The sequence below is a fragment of the Cyprinodon tularosa genome, unplaced genomic scaffold, assembly GCF_016077235.1.
Source record: "Cyprinodon tularosa strain WSP-4 unplaced genomic scaffold, ASM1607723v1 ctg552, whole genome shotgun sequence".
Taxonomy (NCBI): Eukaryota; Metazoa; Chordata; class Actinopteri; order Cyprinodontiformes; family Cyprinodontidae; genus Cyprinodon; species Cyprinodon tularosa.
The window spans coordinates 325851-344405 of NW_024039288.1; the positions used below are offsets into that span (position 1 = coordinate 325851).

Sequence of the window (18555 nt, forward strand, 5' to 3'; positions counted from 1 at the left end):
GTCTTTCGATCATGGGTCAGATTTCAAAACCATATGAAAGAGTAAAAGCTCTTCCTCTTTACAAGTGCCGCTTATTGACCAAAACTTTTCCTGTTGAAGGAGTCGTCAAAGTGTGTTGTCCAGGGCTAAATGCTAAAACTGCTTGGCACGGTCTCCAGTGGCAAACTGGACGAAGGATTCAGATGTCTGCATGGCAAAGACGACTATGAGGCTTGACTCTGTCCGGGGTGGAGGAACTCCAGGTTCACCCAGGAGACAGGCCTGAGGTCAGAGTTCATGGAAATCTGCTGCGGATTTCCATGGTGGAAACAGCACTTTGATGATTTATATCTTTGTAAAAATGGAACATTGATTTCAATTTAGCGCAAAGTGTTTTCTTTAAGTAATTGACCTAAAGGGGCTTTCAGACAGGATGCACCATGCACAACACTGGACTCTAAAATCCATGACTTTCAATGGTATGTCAGAAGGAGTATTTCAGAAGTGCTTTGTCAAGCAAACAAGAGAAGTCCTGTGCACGCCGTGGTCAAAGTTCAAATATGTGCAACTTTGACCACGGCATGCAGTCAACAGAAAGAGGCAAGTGCAGGGAACACCATGTCCTGTCTGAATGAACCCCCTTGTCACACCATGATGATTTAGCCAGCGTATGCCTGACATAAAAAAAATCTGGCAAAAAACGCTGGCATATGTTCGATAAGTTCATCCCCATCATAGGGGGATGATGGGGAGTGTGATGGATCCTCCCTGCGTTCACGCCCACAGCCATGACCAAAAAGTTCCTAGCTGACATGATGTTGAATCTGCTGTGACTGCAAACCTGCAAACCTCCTTTACGTTTCTTTTCTACCGCGCGCCCGCAAACAACAGCTAGGTTAATACCACAATCAAAGACATCTTTTTATGCAGGCCGGGTGGCTCCGGCCGCATCGCTGCACCCCTCAGGTCACTGGCTTGTGAATCATTTCATGGGCATTACGCTGCCGTGCATTATGCATAAGTTAGGCTCTCGTTGGATATGAATACTCTAAAAAAAAATAAAAATACATAGAAGTTCAGCTAAGCCAGCCTTTTAGGAGTTTCTGGGATGTCAGACATACACCTGCTAAATTGGCTAGATGTGACAGTGGTTTTTTTATAGAGCTTATTTGCTGCTTTTTTCCCCCCATAAAGATATATTGTGGGATTTTCTTTTTCTGAGTGGATCAACAAAATAAGTGTTCCTCCTAATTGTCAATCATGCTGGTGATATGTGAGGCCGTCCTACGTGCTCCACCCCACGTAGCCATCTTTTTCTGCGCATGCGCACCAACAGGCAAATGAAAAGGACCATCTTTTGTTTCCACGTGGATCATCTCAAAAAGTGCTCCTTCTAACTGTCAGCTAATTAAGGTGAGCTACGGTATGAGACAGTCATTGAAGCTCACCTTTCTCGCCGAGGTTCTTTGAAAATGGGCAATAAGAGAAAAAGTGCCAACGAAGTGTAACAGACGAAAAGAAAGGCCTCAGATGAGGCAGATATATCCCAGAATGCTTTGCACGGAGAGCTCTCCAAGCAAAGCATTATGGGGTTTGCTGTCATTACCCGACAGCGGCGACTTATAACAAAGATGGCGCAGGCAACGCTCAGTGGAGGTGAAGTTACGTGACCAACGGGGATCAAAAAGCAGTGATCATCTGTCCGAACGGTCAGTTAACTGACTTCGCTATAAAGCCCACTATATAGTCCCCCACTCTATATAGTGATTAAGGGATTTAGGGGTTATGGCGGATTTTTGGACACAATAAGCCTGTATGAGCTCTGAGAACAGCAACTTTTAAACAAAGGTCGCATGAGAAGAAATGTGCTTGTACACGCTCTCGCATGCATTTAATAGGCGTTCCCTCTCCAAAGCGGGTACAGGGTTGCGCATGTGGAGAGGGTTATAAGTGGAGAGGGCGGGTCTTTTAAAAATTTTGCAAAAATCCTCCAAATTACCCTTAAATGCAAAATATGTAGATATATTTATATATTTTTGGCTCAATTTCAGGTCTTAGTTTTTTTTTTTTGCGGATGGCAGGCTTTTACATTTTTTGACAATTCTTTCATTAGTCGATGGGTCCAAATTAATTTGATGTTTCGGCCCTTAATTGATCTGCCTATCTTAGCTAAAAGATGATGAAAGGAAAAGTTGCAAAAATCTTAGTGCAGCTCCACCTTCAGAAGGAGCGATGATATTACCGTTTTTGCTCAGTCGTAATTTCAAGATCTCAATCTTTTTTTCGGCCTCATATTCACGGACATCAATCAGCTTTAGGTTTAACTCAGAGAAGATCGCCACAAAGATGGACACTTCTGCTCTGGTCAGTTTAAAGATGGTCTGTTATTTGATGTCCCTCTGGAGGTTCCCTTATTCAGGCTCCGGGAGTCAATTTGAAAGCCTTGGCATAGTTTTTACACAGATCCCAAGTCGACAGCTTCATCACTAAACCATCATTCAGGATTTAAATATGGAATCTGGTAAAAACCAAAGACTGACAAGATGGATGAAAAAAGATGGAGGGAGATGGAGGCATGGGCAAGTGGATCGCTGGACAGATGGATGTCACTATGATTGGTTGTAGAAAAACATCTGGAATTATTAAGAGTAAACTGATGACCCTGCATTAATCAAGTGTGAGAGTTTGGATCAGAGAAAACCAGGTTCTAAGCCATAACTAGCAATAACCAAGCCCATTCCAACAAAACCGGCAGCAGACCTGGTTCTATAAACACTTAACCCTGAAACTCTCATCTGACTTTTAGAAAAGACAAAAATACTTTATTTCAAATGTGCAGATAAAGCAGCACCTCTGCACGCTGCATTCCTTTGCACCAGTTTCTGAATCAACTACACCAAGTTTCATGCAAAGTTAAAGATGATCCGCTCGCCCTCAACAGCAACAAGGTGATGATTAAAGATTCAGGTCAAAAGAAGACAAACTTCTGCTCCTTTTTGATATCTTTATATAGGGAGATATATTGCTCCTTTAGACAGTCAGTCTGAGATCACAGCCTACACTTACTGCTGCTGAGCTTATGTAACGCACACGCACATCCATGCACGGGACAGAGAAGTGGTGCCGGAGGAAAAAGGAAGGGGAAATAAAAGCAGGGGGGAATCATTGAAATGAAACAAAGCAGAAGAGAACAGTTGTTTTTCTGTGAAGAGATGATGAAATTATTCATTTTGGGTGAGAGAGCAAGACAGGACTGGAGCTTACAGGAGGGGGAGGCACCTAAAAGAAAAAAATATTTAAGAATGGAAGAAAGGAGTCAGAAAAATTGATGAAGGAAAAAAAAAGGTTAAAAATATGGAAGAGAGCAGAAGGAAGGGAGAGAGGATTGGAAAAGAGGATAGAGAGAAAGGAAAGATTAAATAGTTTGGAAAGGAAAACAGAACAGAACGGAGTGAAAAATAAAAACGATGAAGGAGACAACTAGGACAAAAAAAATGATATGAAGAAAGAAGATGATTAAAATTCTCAGAGAAGAAGGATAATAGGCATAAACCAAAAATATTAAGAGAGGGTAGTTTTAAAGTTAGAGCGACAGCAGGTGAGCGGCACACACACTCCCACTCCCACACACACACACTGCCGTGGGAAAACCACGGCCAACATGCAGCCCAGAAACGCAGAGCTGCAGAGACTCACCCAGAAGATCAGCGACCAGCTCTCCATGATGATAAAATGAAAAAAAAGACGAGATGGACAGAAGAACCGAGAGGAGCAGAGGAAGAGGTGATGGAGGATGGAGAAAAGAAGAGGAAGAGGAGAAGGAGGAGTATCTGGAGACGCACAGGGAGAGAGGAGAAGAAGTGGGAGAGGCTGCTAGGTTCAGCCCACACACTGCCAGCATGACACACACTCTCTGTGGCTGTGTGTGAGCGCGCGCACGCCGTCTCCCACTCCAATGCGTGGGTTAGAAAACACACCTCTCTCTTTCTCTCCCTCTTTTCCTGCCTCGCTCTTGTTTTTTTTATTTTTTTTTTGCTGTGAGCTGAGGGGTAAGTGGCGTGGGAGTGGAGGAGCGGCCCCGTCGCCATGGCAACGGTGCGACCGGGATTCAGGTTTCAGCCAGCATCAGCACCACCGGCGGCATCCGGCGAGAGCCCCCCGATTCAAAGAGGCGTTCGAGGAGTTTATTCATCCGACCAAACGAATGGCTTTCGGATTCAAAAGACTTTCTTCCACCAATCGGAGCGCGCGCGGCCAGAGTCACGTGACTCCAGGGTGTCTTCCAGATGTTAGCCCCAACCCCAGCCCTATTTGCGCTGCAGTGATGACACGCCGTACTGTACGCCTCCATTCATGTCGCTGCCTGCAGCTGCTGGTGTTCAGACTGAAGGAGCAAATCTGCTGCTTTTCAGCATCAGAAACACACAAAATTAAACCTAATTACCTAAAACATCATCAATAAGTTCATTAGTTCAGTTATTCGTTTATTACACAAACGGCAAATATTTCATCCAGTTTACAGCTTAAAAGATTATGACTTTACCCGAATAGAAACCCAACATCTCACCAATGTGAATATTCCTCAGAACGTTTTAAAAGAGAAATACTTTCTTAAAGCAGTTTATGACTAACGTTATCACAGAGAAGATTGCTATACAGAGAGGAATGGGTTCAAGAATATTAGAGAAAAGTTAGGTGGAAGGAAAAAAGCTGTGCATGTGAAATGCAGCCTTTAGAGGACTGTGCAGAACAGATGTATTCAGGAAATGAGCCACAAGTGTTGGACTTTCTGTATTTACCAAAGATGTCAGCAGCGTCTTTAGAGCTGAAGAGAAAAAGGACCAGACTACAGAAGAGCATTGCATAAACCAAAGAAAAAAAAACAGACAGCTTATCTCATAGTTACGAGATAAAATCTCGTTATTCTGAGAAAATATCTAAAAAAAAAAAGATCCTATCTATATATCTGCGTATGAATACTTGAGCCAGTAATGAAGAATCTCTCAGAAAACTGGTCTTCATTATTACTTCTTAAAAATATCTGCATCTGTTCCACTGAACCATTCTCTGTACCCAGATGTGACCTGATACGCATTCGAGCTCCGCTCCTATTTTTCAGTTGATCAACAAAGTACGCAGTTATAACCCGGGGATTACTACTTGTGGAGTAAGCATGCAGCGTTATGACCATTGCTAAAATCCATCAGCAGCTCCATTAATGCAGATTCGGTATGGTTTTAGTTTTTCATATGAATCGACATGCTGCATGAAGTTGGGACCTTTTAAAAGATTCTGAAGCCTCGTTGAGGATCTAGGATTTCTGAGAAGGTACCGGAGAACAGTTATTTGGGACACCACCGAGCCAGGTTAATTTATAACCATAAAGCATCCTGTGCTGGTTTAATTGCTCCTGCAAGAACAGAGCGATTTCCAGCAAGTCAGAGTAGAGTGGGCTTTTTGCCTGAAAAATTCTAAGGACTTACTGCGCAATGCCGTCAAACTAAAACTAAATCCATTCACATTGAAACTCAGTATTTCCAAGTGTTGCAAACCTAAAAGGAAATAAAAGCATATTAAATCCAAGAACCCACTCATTGTTCACGTTTCATGTAGCGTAGCTCGGCAATGAAAGTCCTTCCTGATCTCCTAAATATAACATATTATCTTATAATTATGAGATCTTATTTTATAATTATAAGATACCGATCTCCTAATTATGAGATAGGCTGTCAGATATATTTTTTCTTTGATGAAAGCAATACGCTTTGTACCAGACTGCTGCTCAGGGTCTAAATTATTCTTCACAGATCAAAGTAAACATTTTATTTTAAAATGGATTCCCTGCTGTAGTTCCTGGGTGAATGTTACCCTGCTACCCGCCTCAGAGCGGCTGAGGTTTTGGTCACATTTCCTTCTGGACACAATTCATGGCTCCATCATACGGAGGTCCTGAAGCATCAGCAGGCCCAGACCATACTACTACCACCACCATGTTCAGTATGTCCACTATGATCTCTGACACAACAACCTTCAATAATGTGCTGGGGTTTTTTTTTCTATTAGTGAGGAAAATATTCTTTCAAATCATGCGGATTTTTCATTTTTTAAATGTTTGTTTGTGTTCATTGATGTTCCACTCCTGAAAAGATTCTCCACATCCTCCATGTTTACCCCATATCTGGAAAAACAAATGGACAAACTGACAAGAGTCTTAATATTTTCGTCCTTCTCAGGGTTCCCACACTTTAAAACATTTAAGGGACATATGCTGTTGATGAGTATGATATCAATACATTTAATAAAAAAAAATATCAATGGTATATAGAAGGATCAGAATCCATGATTAAATGCAGAGCAGTCATAGCCTCATATTATTAGTTTTCACAGCAAATAAAACACTGATATGTCTATTGATGGAAAGATGAGGCTTTGAAAGTCTTGAAGCTCATGTTTTCCTTTCTAAAGGCCTCATTTAGGCTTCATGTGCTCACTGTGGCCATCTATTGGTGAATAAACACAATAATTGGAGTTATGTAAACAGATCAGAACATTGCATTTAGTAAAAGCATAGACGTGAAAGCCTGCAGTGTAATGTAACCAAGTCCCATTTTAATAAATTCCTTATTGTAGGAAATCTGATAGAAAAGTGCTACTGAGTAGAAAATCCTCTTCTTAACATAATTGTTAAGGTCGTGCTCCAGTTGTAGCTCAAAGCAAAGTCATTTCACTTATGGATATGGAATACTCCATGCAAGGCATTCTGGGATATATCTGCCTCATCTGAGGCCTTTCTTATCTTCTGTTACACTTCCTAGACACTTTTTCTCTTATAACCCTTGCCCATTTTCAAAGAACCTCGGCGAGAAAGGTGAGCTTCAATGACTGTCTCATACCGTAGCTCACCATAATTAGCTGACAATTAGAAGGAGCACTTATTGAGATGATCCATGTGGAAACAAAAGATTGTCCTTTTCATTTGCCTGAATGTGCGCATGCGCAGAAAAAGATGGCTAACTGGAGTGGAGCACGTAGGACGGCCTCACCTAAATGTTTGGTTTTTATTTTCCATCTATCCTCAGAAAGCCATGAGTTCTGAAATTAGCATTTTTCAAGCCTTTACTCATTGACCAGATGACTCTGGCTCCACGTTGAGTCTTCGCCCCTTCCCCTCCTTCCTCAGAGAAGACACGCGTTGCTATGCACATGTTATTGAAGCTGACTACCTACAGGACACAAGAAAAGGCAGCATCGAATCAACCCAAGGTAACGACACGCTAACAGCAGCATCCAAGTGGCAGGGCATCCTGGCGTTCCAGCATCAGAGAGTCTGGCATTTAAAGTCGTAGGGAATTGTATCGATATTTTCCCAAAAGTTAGAAAATTTCTGTGTAAAAAAAAAAATCCTGTCTTGAAATCAGTTGTTTTTTTTTTTCCGTTATCTTATGCAGGCCAGTTAGTTATATGTCAGCCTGAACACCTAAATTCGGCCAATCATATATCAACGATCATTTGTCAATCAAATTTTTTTGGTCATGGGATCTTGATTCATATGTCGCAGCTAATATATGCAACTATTGAAATAAGAATCATTTTCTTTCCCATTGAGTTCCGTCCCAGTGTTCACAGGGATGGACGTCTGTGTCTTCAGCAGGCGTAGAGCTAACAGAACTGGCAGCGTTGCGAGGCAAGGGCTCAAACATGTACGGCTGTAAGTCTTCTACACCAAACCAAGCTTCTGCCGCCCTGGCGTCCTCTTCCACAACATCTTCATCCCGCTTTCCTCCTCTAAATAAAACATGGATGACGGAGGAGACTCATCCACGACCTCCGACACTAAACTCTCCTCCTCTTGCATGTTTCCTCTGTCCATAGCGTTCCTTGACAGTGTCGTTTCTAAGTCACCAATTTAGTGCTACTTGGTCCCAATGGAATTTCCCATTGGGAACCTACTAGCACTAAGTTGCTAACTGGTTAGCAACATGCTTCCAAGAAACCGGCCACAATCAAACTAGCTTGCGAATCTTCCGCCACAAAAGTCCCGCCCTCTTGATAAACGACCAATCACAATCACTCTATTGACTTGTGTAAAGTTGTGCACCACTCGGGAGAATTCGGGAATGCAATGACTGGAACGGCCGTTTCCCTACGACTTTAAGGCCAATGTTGATAGAGATTATTCTGACATGAGGGTTCTCAAACTTTTAAACTAGTGACACGAAAAAAAAATGGTACCACAGTTGACTCATTACCTGAACTATTGCTTAAAGCTACAGTGTGTAATTTTTAGCGACATCTAATGTCCAGACTGCAGACTGCAGCAACATGAACATCTCCCCCCCACCGCTTCTCCCCCCCAACAGTACGGCGAGCATTACGGGACAAAATGTCTTCCACGACGTCCGCATCACCTACCTTCTCAAGTGATGAGGTTTGTTTACATAGACAATTTTAATACTGCCATCTATTGTTCAGTACCATCTCAGTTCATCTCTCTCAACTTGCCGTAGTTACTTTCGAGCGTAATGGGCAATCTCGCAATCGCTAGTTTGTTGGCTCTGCGCTGCCGTAGCGCAAAGATGTCTGCCTCCATGGCTGCGAGACCCGCTCTTATGTAATTATAAATAACGAATTCTAAGGCAACGCAAATATTAAGGTTAAGAGGCTGAGCTCGTAGATGATGATAAATAACATAGTTATGTATAATATATTACATTTCTGACTGTATCCCTGTAATTATTACACACTGTAGCTTTAAGTATAAAAACATATCTACGTAACCAATTAACCAAGAATGTAATCTTATGTCAAACTTGGTTAGTTTTGACAATTTTAAGAAATGTTTTATGTCTTTAAGCATTTTGATATGAATGTTTATTGTTTAATTTCACTTTTGAAGTGAATCTAAAGACTCCACACTTGCTGATCAAGTGGGGTAACGACTCTAACTTTAGAACTCAATGTTCTAAATCAGGGCAGCCCAAAATTGACCCTCGAGGGCCACTGTCCTAAAGGTTTTAGGTGCTTTTCCATTGATAGCTGATTAACACACTGCAAAAAAAACAACATTTTCTTAAAAAATGGGGGTATTTTTTCTTGAATTGAGGAGGCAAGTTAGACCCTTTGCCAAAAATAAGAAGGCTTACATTTAAAAGAAAAAACAATAGAATTTTCTTATTTGAAGTGCATATTATCTATTTATCTTATTTTAAGGGTAAAAATACTCATTCCATTGGCAAAACATCTTATTTACTTACTTAAATTAAGTGTAAATACACTTAATCTAAGACATTTTACTTATTTCTAGATCAATATTGCAGTGCAGGGCTTTGCTGAAGTTCAATCATTAGAATCAGCTGCGCTGAAGCAGATAGACCTTTAAACCCTGCAGGACGGCGGCCCTCAAGGGCCGACTTTGGGGAGATCTGTTCCAAGCAATTCCTGCTATGTGCAGCTGAAGGGACTCGGGACTTCAGGAAAAATAACTTCCTTGGCGTTTCACATAAATGTCATTTGTGAATGAATTGATGCTTGTCAGTCTGAAGTGGCGGTTAAATAGAACATATAGGAAACAATCTCACGGGTGCATTGGGATCAGACGTGATTGGTGACTCATCGGCGGCGGTTAAACCTGTAATCTTCAGCTTCCGTCCTCTGCTGCTGGTCTCGTTTGTTGATGGAAGAAGACAACAGACCTAAAAGCTGTTTCTTCCTGAATAAACATTGAGAACAGATGGAGTTTAAATGTTCTGAATGAGACGGCGGGTTCGTCATGTGGTTACATAAGGACGCTGCAAAGCTCCTGCTGCTTCAGGCTGTAGCAGATTTTCTAATGTGTCAGAATAAAGATTTATCTGCCGTCGGCCGGGCCAAAAAAACACAACCGCCTGATGCGTGGGGATCGGATCGCTGCTCAGGAGGGATTACAACCTGCTGATCCACACAGTGGCTTTTGACCAACTACCAATAAAGTCCTGAAAGGTGAGCCCCGCACAGTCAGAGTTTGTAGAACCACCTCAAACATCTACAGACTGAAATTTTCATCCATTCTTCAGCAAACATTTTACATCCATCACTTTCAGTAGCATTTCGGATGAAGCAAACACAAGAGAAGTCCTGTGCACGCCGTGGTCAAAGTTAAAATATGCTGAACCTGGACCACGGCAAGCAGTCAACAGAAAGCGGCAAGTGTAGTGAACACCATGTCCTGTCTGAATGGGCCTTACGACTGCAACTAACAGCCTTTACACTGTTTAATTCGTCAACTATATGTTAAGTATTCATTTAATAGCATATAGTGTATGAAAGGAAGTTTATTACAGAATTTGAAGTTTGTGAAGCTAAAATTATGCCACCTAATGCCCCTGTCACACCTTGATGATCTAGCCAGCGTGACGTATGGAAAAGCTGGCATATGTTGAATAAGTTATGAGCACGCTGAAGTACGCTGAAGCACTATGAAACACACTGGCACACACTGACATACGGAGAGTACGTTTTGTGCATGCTCAAAATTTCCCGACGTATTAAAGCGTATGCCATAAGGCCATAAGTTACAGGTAGGTTATCTGATCATTGACATACATTAAAAGTAAGTTACTCATAAGTCCTGTGCAAATGGGTTCAGGGGAGGAAACCATCAGTTAGACTTGGACTTTATTTGTCCCCAAGGGGAGATTCTTTTCCACATACACAGAGCTCGTTTACACAAAGACATAAAAAAAGACACCACAGTAAACACCAACACCAGCACAAGTACAAGACGTGATACGACACATGATACACTCAACGGGGCCTGTTGTTTAAAAAGGTGATGGCTGAAGGGATCAGGCTCCTGCCAAAACGAGCCCTTCTACACCTGAGTGCCCTGTACCTCGTCCAGAGGAAGAGGTACAGGGCGTTGTTGGTCTCAGTCTCCCGAGGTCTTGTTGGTCTCAGTCTCCCGATACCGCTCACCTGTGTCCGACCTTTCTTACATTTCAACATCTTTCTCTGAATCCGACATTTTAGCATGGCATAGACAATTCAGGTTTGCAGTTTGAAGAACACCTGCTTGCTTCTGATGATTTCCTTTAGCTAACCAATGAGTGTTTGCGTTATATGACTCATCCAATTACACTAGTTTTCACTAGATGTGGATGGAGCCAATGATCTGCACTGGATGGCGCACATGACGTGAAATAAATATAAACATTAAACCTAAGCCAAGAGTAACAAGTAACGTTTGCTTTAAAAATGTAAAGAACAGAAAGTATAGAAGTAGGAAGAAAAATAAGTAATGGAGTGAAGTATAGATACCTAAAAAGTGTATTTAAGTACAGTAACGAAGTATTTGTTGTTACTTAACACCTCTGTGCTTGTGCATCATTTCATGGGCATTACGCTGCCGTGCGTTATGCATAAGTTAGGCTGTCGTTGAACATAAGTTCTGGACTCGTAATGAATACTCTATTTATACACTCAAAATTGAAAAAATACATATAAAGTTCAGCGTATGCCAGCGTGTTAGGAGATTCTGGGACGTCAGGCATAGGCTGGCTAAATCAGCAAGGTGTGACAGGGCCCTTACATCTTTCAGCCTCCAACTCATTTTCTTCCACGGTTGGTCCTGATTTAGTTCAACCTGACTTCTGTTCAACTCTGAGATCCCCACATCATGACCTCTAACCTCTGAGGACAGAATCAGAATAAGATTAAGTTAGACAGATTCTGTTTGCCAACTCAGTGAAGGAGGTTAGTACTTTATTTTAATCCGTCACATGAAATCTGCACAAAGCACTGTTGTTTACATCAATGATGATGAGGAGGATAAATCTATTTGGTTTACAAAGCTTTTTTCGACTATACTACTTACTACTATACTTTTCACGACTATAATAAGACAGGGACTAAATAAACATGGCTCTTTCACTAAAATATGACAAGAACTTTTAGTTGTCGAAAGAAAAATGTTGATGGATGATTCATTAGACAAACAGAATGAATAAAAAACAAAGCCGCATTCAAACCGCGGTGATTTCTGTGAACACCGCTGGAAGTTCACCGCTCTCATTTTAGATGCACCGCGTTTACACCCTGGACCGCATCACTGAGGAGGATGAGCTTCAGCTGCGGGAAGCTGAAACCACACAAACGTGAAAAAACTTGGCAAAGACTAAATGGTTATTGCTTCTTTAGGGCAGGATGGTGCATTTAAAAATTGTGATTTATGAAAATGAAAATAAATAAATTAATTGATTAAAAGAATTAAAGTTTGCAAGTTTTGCTCCAAATTGAATCTAAACTATTTAGCCAACTTTTTCAGTGCTACTTGAGCTCTGCAGGAAAACTGTTGTTTGAGCTGATGTGGTTTTTAAGGTAGAATCATTTTTAATTGTAAAAAACTTTAAATCCCTTTATTTTCCCACAATGGGGAAATTCCCTCTGCATTTAACCCCTCCCCTTATGGAGCAGTGAGCTGTTATTGTGTGGCATCCGGGGAGCAGTGTGGGGTCAAAGGTCTTGCTCAGGAACCCAGAGTGGAGGCTGTGGGGATCAAACCAGGTACTTGCAACCTTCTCAGAGCACAAGCGCACTGGCCAACATACCCCAATTATGTAATTATGGCCGATAACCTATATACAACTATTGTATAACATCACATCATTCCTATGCTGGTACTGAATATAACGGTTGACATGTTTACCTTATTTAGTGGCTGGAATGATTGTTTAATATTTTGGAAATGACCAGCCTCTCAGACATTTCACTTTCGAACCGCCGTTACCCACTGGCATTTCCTGTCAAGGTCTCGCTGTTGGCATTTCACAATAAAAGCACAGATGAAACTTAACATCATGGACTGCTGTTAAATGTTTCTGTATGAACTTTTGAATCACTTCAGGGAGACCATACATTTTTGGAAACGCCCCTGAAAGTTGGATTCTGTGCTTCCTTGTAAATCTACCCCCACAGAAAGCACCGACAGACCGAGGTCTGTGCTGGAGGTAATGGAGGATGATGAACAGTCCCTCTAGGACTGAATTAAAACGTCTTTCTTTAAAGTCAACCAAAGACCTCTTCACAGCATTCCTGATTTCGACTATTAAGAACATTTTTCTTTATTCCATTTGAAGTGAAAAAAGATTCGCCTACACCCAGTCCCTGATTGGCTGTCGTGCAGCGATCTCATAGAAGTGTTAAACTATTTTCGTCTTCAGTGATCAGCGCTCCTCTCTCTCCATGCGGTGCTGCTGTTTGACACCTCAGCTCTATCTAGTAGCACAAGGTGTGGATGTACTTTAAATATGATCCATCCAAAAGAAAAACAAATGCATTGTAGACAGACGGCGGTTAATGGGAACATCAGCAGCAGCTTAAAGCTCTATGCTGGTGTTCCTGTAAGGCTCCAGTTAACTTCAGGCTGATGTTTGGTTGGTTCGTCTAACATCAGTTTATTCCTTTTGTGTGAGTCTATAGAAAATGCAGTGATTTTTGTCCGGAAAGCAAAATTTACCTCCGTGTTTATGTTCCTATTTGCCAGGTCGAGTTATATTTGCTTTGTCATCACGCTCTCCTCTCTGTCAAACCCGCCCAGTTTTTCCACCCCTTTTAAGATCAAACATCTTCTCAGTTCTCGCCATAATCTGGACTTTTACTCCTGCAGCCACAGGTGTGAAAGTAAAAACCCAGAAAGGGTTTTCTGGGCCTCTTTCAGGGAACTGAACCACTAATATCAAAAATAAAGTAATGATACATTTCTGTCAAACTCAACCAGTCAGTAAATATTACGTTTCCCAGTGATGAAGATTTTTCATGAAAAATGAACCTCTCCAAGCCCACCCGGTCACTGGCGACCGTTTTTATAGCGTTTACAACTAACTCATGAAAAGTACGTTATTTTTAACAATATAGACATGTTAGAAATCGTTACATTCTCCACAAATTAACCACTAAGTTCATTTTATGGACACAGCGAGCACCAAGGCACAATTAACACAGATATAGCAGCATGTCGAACATGTAAACATGACAAAGCACCACAACAACATACCTTAAAAGGCGTCCAGAAGCCGTTTTATAAATCCAATCTTTTTTTTAATTCCATTTGTCCATAACGGTCCACAGATTAAAAGTAGTCCAGAATATTCATAGAAATATTCCATGATGAGAAAATCGTCACATAACATCCGTTTTTTGACATCAGAAAAGTTCGATGGTCTTAGCTTTAAAAAGCTATGAGTTTTAAAAGTTTTAAAAAGCTTCAAAGTTCAGCATTTCTGTTTTTAATAAAGGTTTTCCAGCATCACTGTGGGATCAAAGCGCCCCCTACTTCACCTGTTTTTAGCAAGTCAATTGATTCTGGGATTAACAAACAATCTGAAGAAATCTCCAAACCTGAACAGTATTTACAGATTTCTTCCACCTCTTTGCTTTCAAATAACTTTTAAAATATGGATATTTATCCAGATAACATTTTAATTCCTTTAAAAAAAAAAAAAAGGACTTTCACTCATTGAAACATTAAATCTCCTTTATTCATTATGTTCCAGTTAAACTTTCCCGGTTATAATGTTTTGGTATAAAACAATAATCTCAGAGGATCTAATCTCTGATTTTTATGCAGGAGGAATGGAATAAATGTGAAGCTGGATCTATTCTACAACATGATGGCTTAAATTTCAGGTTATTATTTTAATGAGAGCAGAAAGGAAAACCTTTGAGGAATGCAGCAGAAACAGAAAGCAGCTCTAAGTATCTACATCCCAAAAACAGAAAACTAACATTTCCTAGAAACGCTTATCTGCTGTGGTCACTGTAATCTGATTACAAAGTAACTGTAATGCCTCAGGCCTCATTGTGTCCCTTCAGTATTAGGTCCATGTAAGCTCCAGTCACCAGATCCTCCTCTGAGACCCTCAGCTGCTCCATCAGGTCCTCGGCCACCTGAGGGACAGGAAGCAGAGGCGGGATTAAAGAAGAAGAGGAAAACAAGCCGATTCAGCCGTTTATTTTTGAAAGAGAGAAACCAGGAGCCAGACATCGACCCACAATAACAACATATGATGTTTCTAACAGAGAAACTAAAACAAAGTTCACAATCTTTAGATTCAAATATCCTGATAAGGAGAAATCATCTGTCGGGCGGTTGATGCTAAAGCAGCTGATATGAAACACGACTGATTTATAAACACTGACTGGCTTCAGGTTTTAACTAACATCAGATGACAGAAAAACCAAGAAACACATATTTTCAAGAGAACATGTTGGAAGTTTTCTAATGAAAACTAAACAGGGATTTGGTTAAAGGAAACATTTTTCAAATTTTTAATAATCCAATCTTCTAGAAAAAAAATTATCGTCATCGATACAAAAAAATGAGAAGCTTTCTGGGATTTTAAATTTGAAATTCCCTTCAGAAAATTCCAGAAGTCCTATAAGATTTAATACATTTCCGAGATGCGGCTCTGGATATTTAGCTTACATCCGGGACGTTTTGCTGAATGAGAACAGCGTCTTCCAGAAGCTGCTTTGCTGCTGCGACGCCTGAGGGAGGATCTGAGACAGACTGAAGATTCAACCATCTCATCTTCTACTAGAGAAAAACCTCCAGGTACCATTCACCTCTGCTCAGTCAGCTTTCATGGCAAAGTCTGTAAAAAGCTTCCATTTATGCCACATAGACTTTGGGAAATATGTAGAGCTGCATCTCCTAAATGTAAAGTTTGAATCCTAGACGACTTCCTGCAGATTTATGTCAGTTTATCGGATTTAAAATCTCAGCAAATTCCCAGTTTTCTTTCTAATAAATTTAAGAGAGTTTATCTACAGTAAATTTCTGACTTAAGAGTCAGAAAAAATGTTTTCTACAATCAAACAGGGTTTATCTTTCAAGTGTTTTACATTAAAATAATCTGTTAATGATTATTTTCCTTTCCTCTTGACCCTGATTCTCTGTCTGAGCCTTTTTCTTCATCCACTCATTGCTCCCTCAGTCATTTCTCTTATTCTGTTCTATGCGTCTTTATTTGACTTCAGCTGTCAACAATATCTGGTGTGAATTTTGTGAGAAATAAATTTAATGTGAAAAACACAAATATTATCAGGCTCAGGTTTAATGAAGAACGGAAATTAGTTTGATTTTTATTAGGTCCAAAATAAATGTAAATGCAAAGGATGTTTATCTCTCCTGAAACTGGAACTAAAATGACATTTTCTTCTGATTCAAAACATGGAACTACTTAAAGGAGTAAAAATAAAATGTTTTAACTGCATTAAAATGAGAAAAAAGAGCCACATGTCTGCATGTCCTGTTTTTTCTAAACTCAGGACCCTGCATGAAGGTTTACCTGCTGTCCTTCATCGACGCTCTGCTCCGGCCGCATCACCACCTGATCAAACACAAACAGATTCCTCCGTCAGCAGGTTAACATCCGCTGGGTTCAGCCCGATCTGCACGCCTGTCTGAGCCGCACCTGTTAGTCGGAGCTCTGAAAGCTGACGGCGTGCTGAGAAGGAAGCGGAGCTCAGCATCTCCTCTCAATGCTACGGCTAACGTTAGCATGGTAGGGCTTTGATGACAAAATGCTTTTCTTACTGGAACTAAAGGGTTCTGTTGTTTAACTGAGTGACCGCGGGGGTTCGGTCACGCTCCGTGACCCACTCCCTGGTTATTTGCGTGTTTTAATGTTTTATGACAGACGATCGGTAACGGTCATCAGGGCTTTAGATAACAGGCTGTGAGTGTGCGCTGACCTCCAGCTCCATGAAGTGTCCCAGTCCTTCCACTGCGTCCAGGTGGACTCTTGTCTGACCAATCAGGAACAGCCGCCGCTCTTTCTGTACCTCACCTTTGACCCCTAGAGCATCTGAAAGCACGGTCTGCACACGCACACACCATCGTTACCATCATCATCGCCTTCATCTTATTCTGAAGCAGGCGGAGCTTCCTCACCTTCAGGCTGGGAGGGTCGCTGGTTGGACTGATGGAGTAGCGAGACAGTTTGGGGCCGTCAGTGTCTGGACGCTCGTAGAAGATCAGCTGACCCGATCCGTTCTGAAACAAACAAAAACTGAGTGTTTTTTCTTTCTTTGGATCTTTGGTTTAATTATCGACCCCCTGGCTTTTATTCTATTTATAAGCCTCACAGAGATTAGCGGGGATAGAGTTGGAAAATTACAAAATAAATGTTCAACTATCTGGTCTTTTAAAAGGAAACCTGTAGTGGGATGGTCAGACTGGTGGAGCAAAACTAAACCAGCTGAAAAACCAAATTAAAGTGCGAAAAACTAAACAAAAAATGCATCATATTTGGTATTTTACACATAAATATATAAAAAAAAGGTAATAAAGTGAATGAGAAAGAATGTTTACATAAATCACATCTAAAAACATGAACAGAAGCTGAAACCAAACCAACGAAAAACAAAAAACCAGGAACCACCTAAAACAGGTCTAGAGTCTTAACTGGTGGGAAAAAAGCTCCCAGTAACCAACCAGTCCAACATGAAAAGGGGGAACCTGTGAAGTCTAATTGAAGTAAAACTTCAGAACCTGGGTGTCTTTAAAGCTCCACTAGAGCCGGTTCTTTCTGGGTCACAGAGGTTCTGTTCGTACCATGAAGTCCCGCAGCTTCAGCCGTCCTTGGCTGCAGTTGAAGAACGTGTCGTGCTGACTGATTATCGTGCCCTCTGATTGGCTGAGCTGGGCTGCCCTCTTAGCAAACTCCACTGGGTCGCTGACTCTGGCTTTGATCTCCACGTTGGACGGCATGGCCTCACTGAGCGCGAGCAGAAGAGAGACGACAGCAGAGCTTTGAATGCAGCTTAAAACCTGATCAACTCAATCATTCCATCGTTTAACATATTTAGCATCGTGATTAAATAATTAATGCAGGGCTGCGACTATCGAAATCTGTAGATTATTTTTCAGATTAATAATCACATAAAAGATTCCTCAAAGGATAATTTTACAGAATTAAACCGGGTGAAAATAAAACTCCACCCTTTTATGTTAAATGCAATTTTTTCATTATTACTGCTTTACGTGGGTCGTTCTGTCAGCTAAAGGCAGGTTTTAGTCTCTATACTCCAGTTAAAGATTAATCGATTACTAAATTCTTTGATGATTGTTTCACTAATTGATTAATCAGGATTCATTTAATAGTTTCAGTCCTAAATTTATTGTCTCTTTAACAAGGAAGATGAAATCAGATAAACAGAGTTGCTGGGATCTTAAAAAATGAAACAAATCAACAAAGTGTCCCAGAAAACAACTAATATTAGAGTCCAGGTGCAGCTAGGAAACGTCTGTTTATCCTCTGACTAATATTGATCATTAGAAAGGACTCCTCATCATCATCATCATCTCTTTATAATCTGCTGCACTGAACAAATAAGCTGTCAAATCATCTGTTGTCTATTTGCAAGTATCATGATTTCTCCAAATATATAGTAACTAATAACACATTTCATGATGAAAATATACATTTTTCACATATTTATACGTAACCATAGAGAATTCTTTATTTAGGCAATAAAAAAATAGCCTAGGGGCCAAATTGACACAGAGACAAGGAAGGAACAGTGTAAACTTCTTAT

The 18555-nt window shown here is 40.8% G+C and overlaps 1 protein-coding gene across 5 annotated transcripts in view; it reads right to left on the minus strand.

The window, feature by feature from the left end:
* The window catches only part of shank3b (SH3 and multiple ankyrin repeat domains 3b), an 80609-nt gene extending 76799 nt beyond the window's left edge, over positions 1–3810 (minus strand). For all 5 annotated transcript variants that reach the window (XM_038305208.1, XM_038305203.1, XM_038305207.1 and 2 more), the window contains exon 1: positions 3676–3810. The gene's annotated coding sequence lies outside the window, so the exon portion shown is untranslated. The remainder of the gene's footprint in view (positions 1–3675) is intronic.
* Between the last annotated feature and the right edge of the window lie 14745 nt (positions 3811–18555).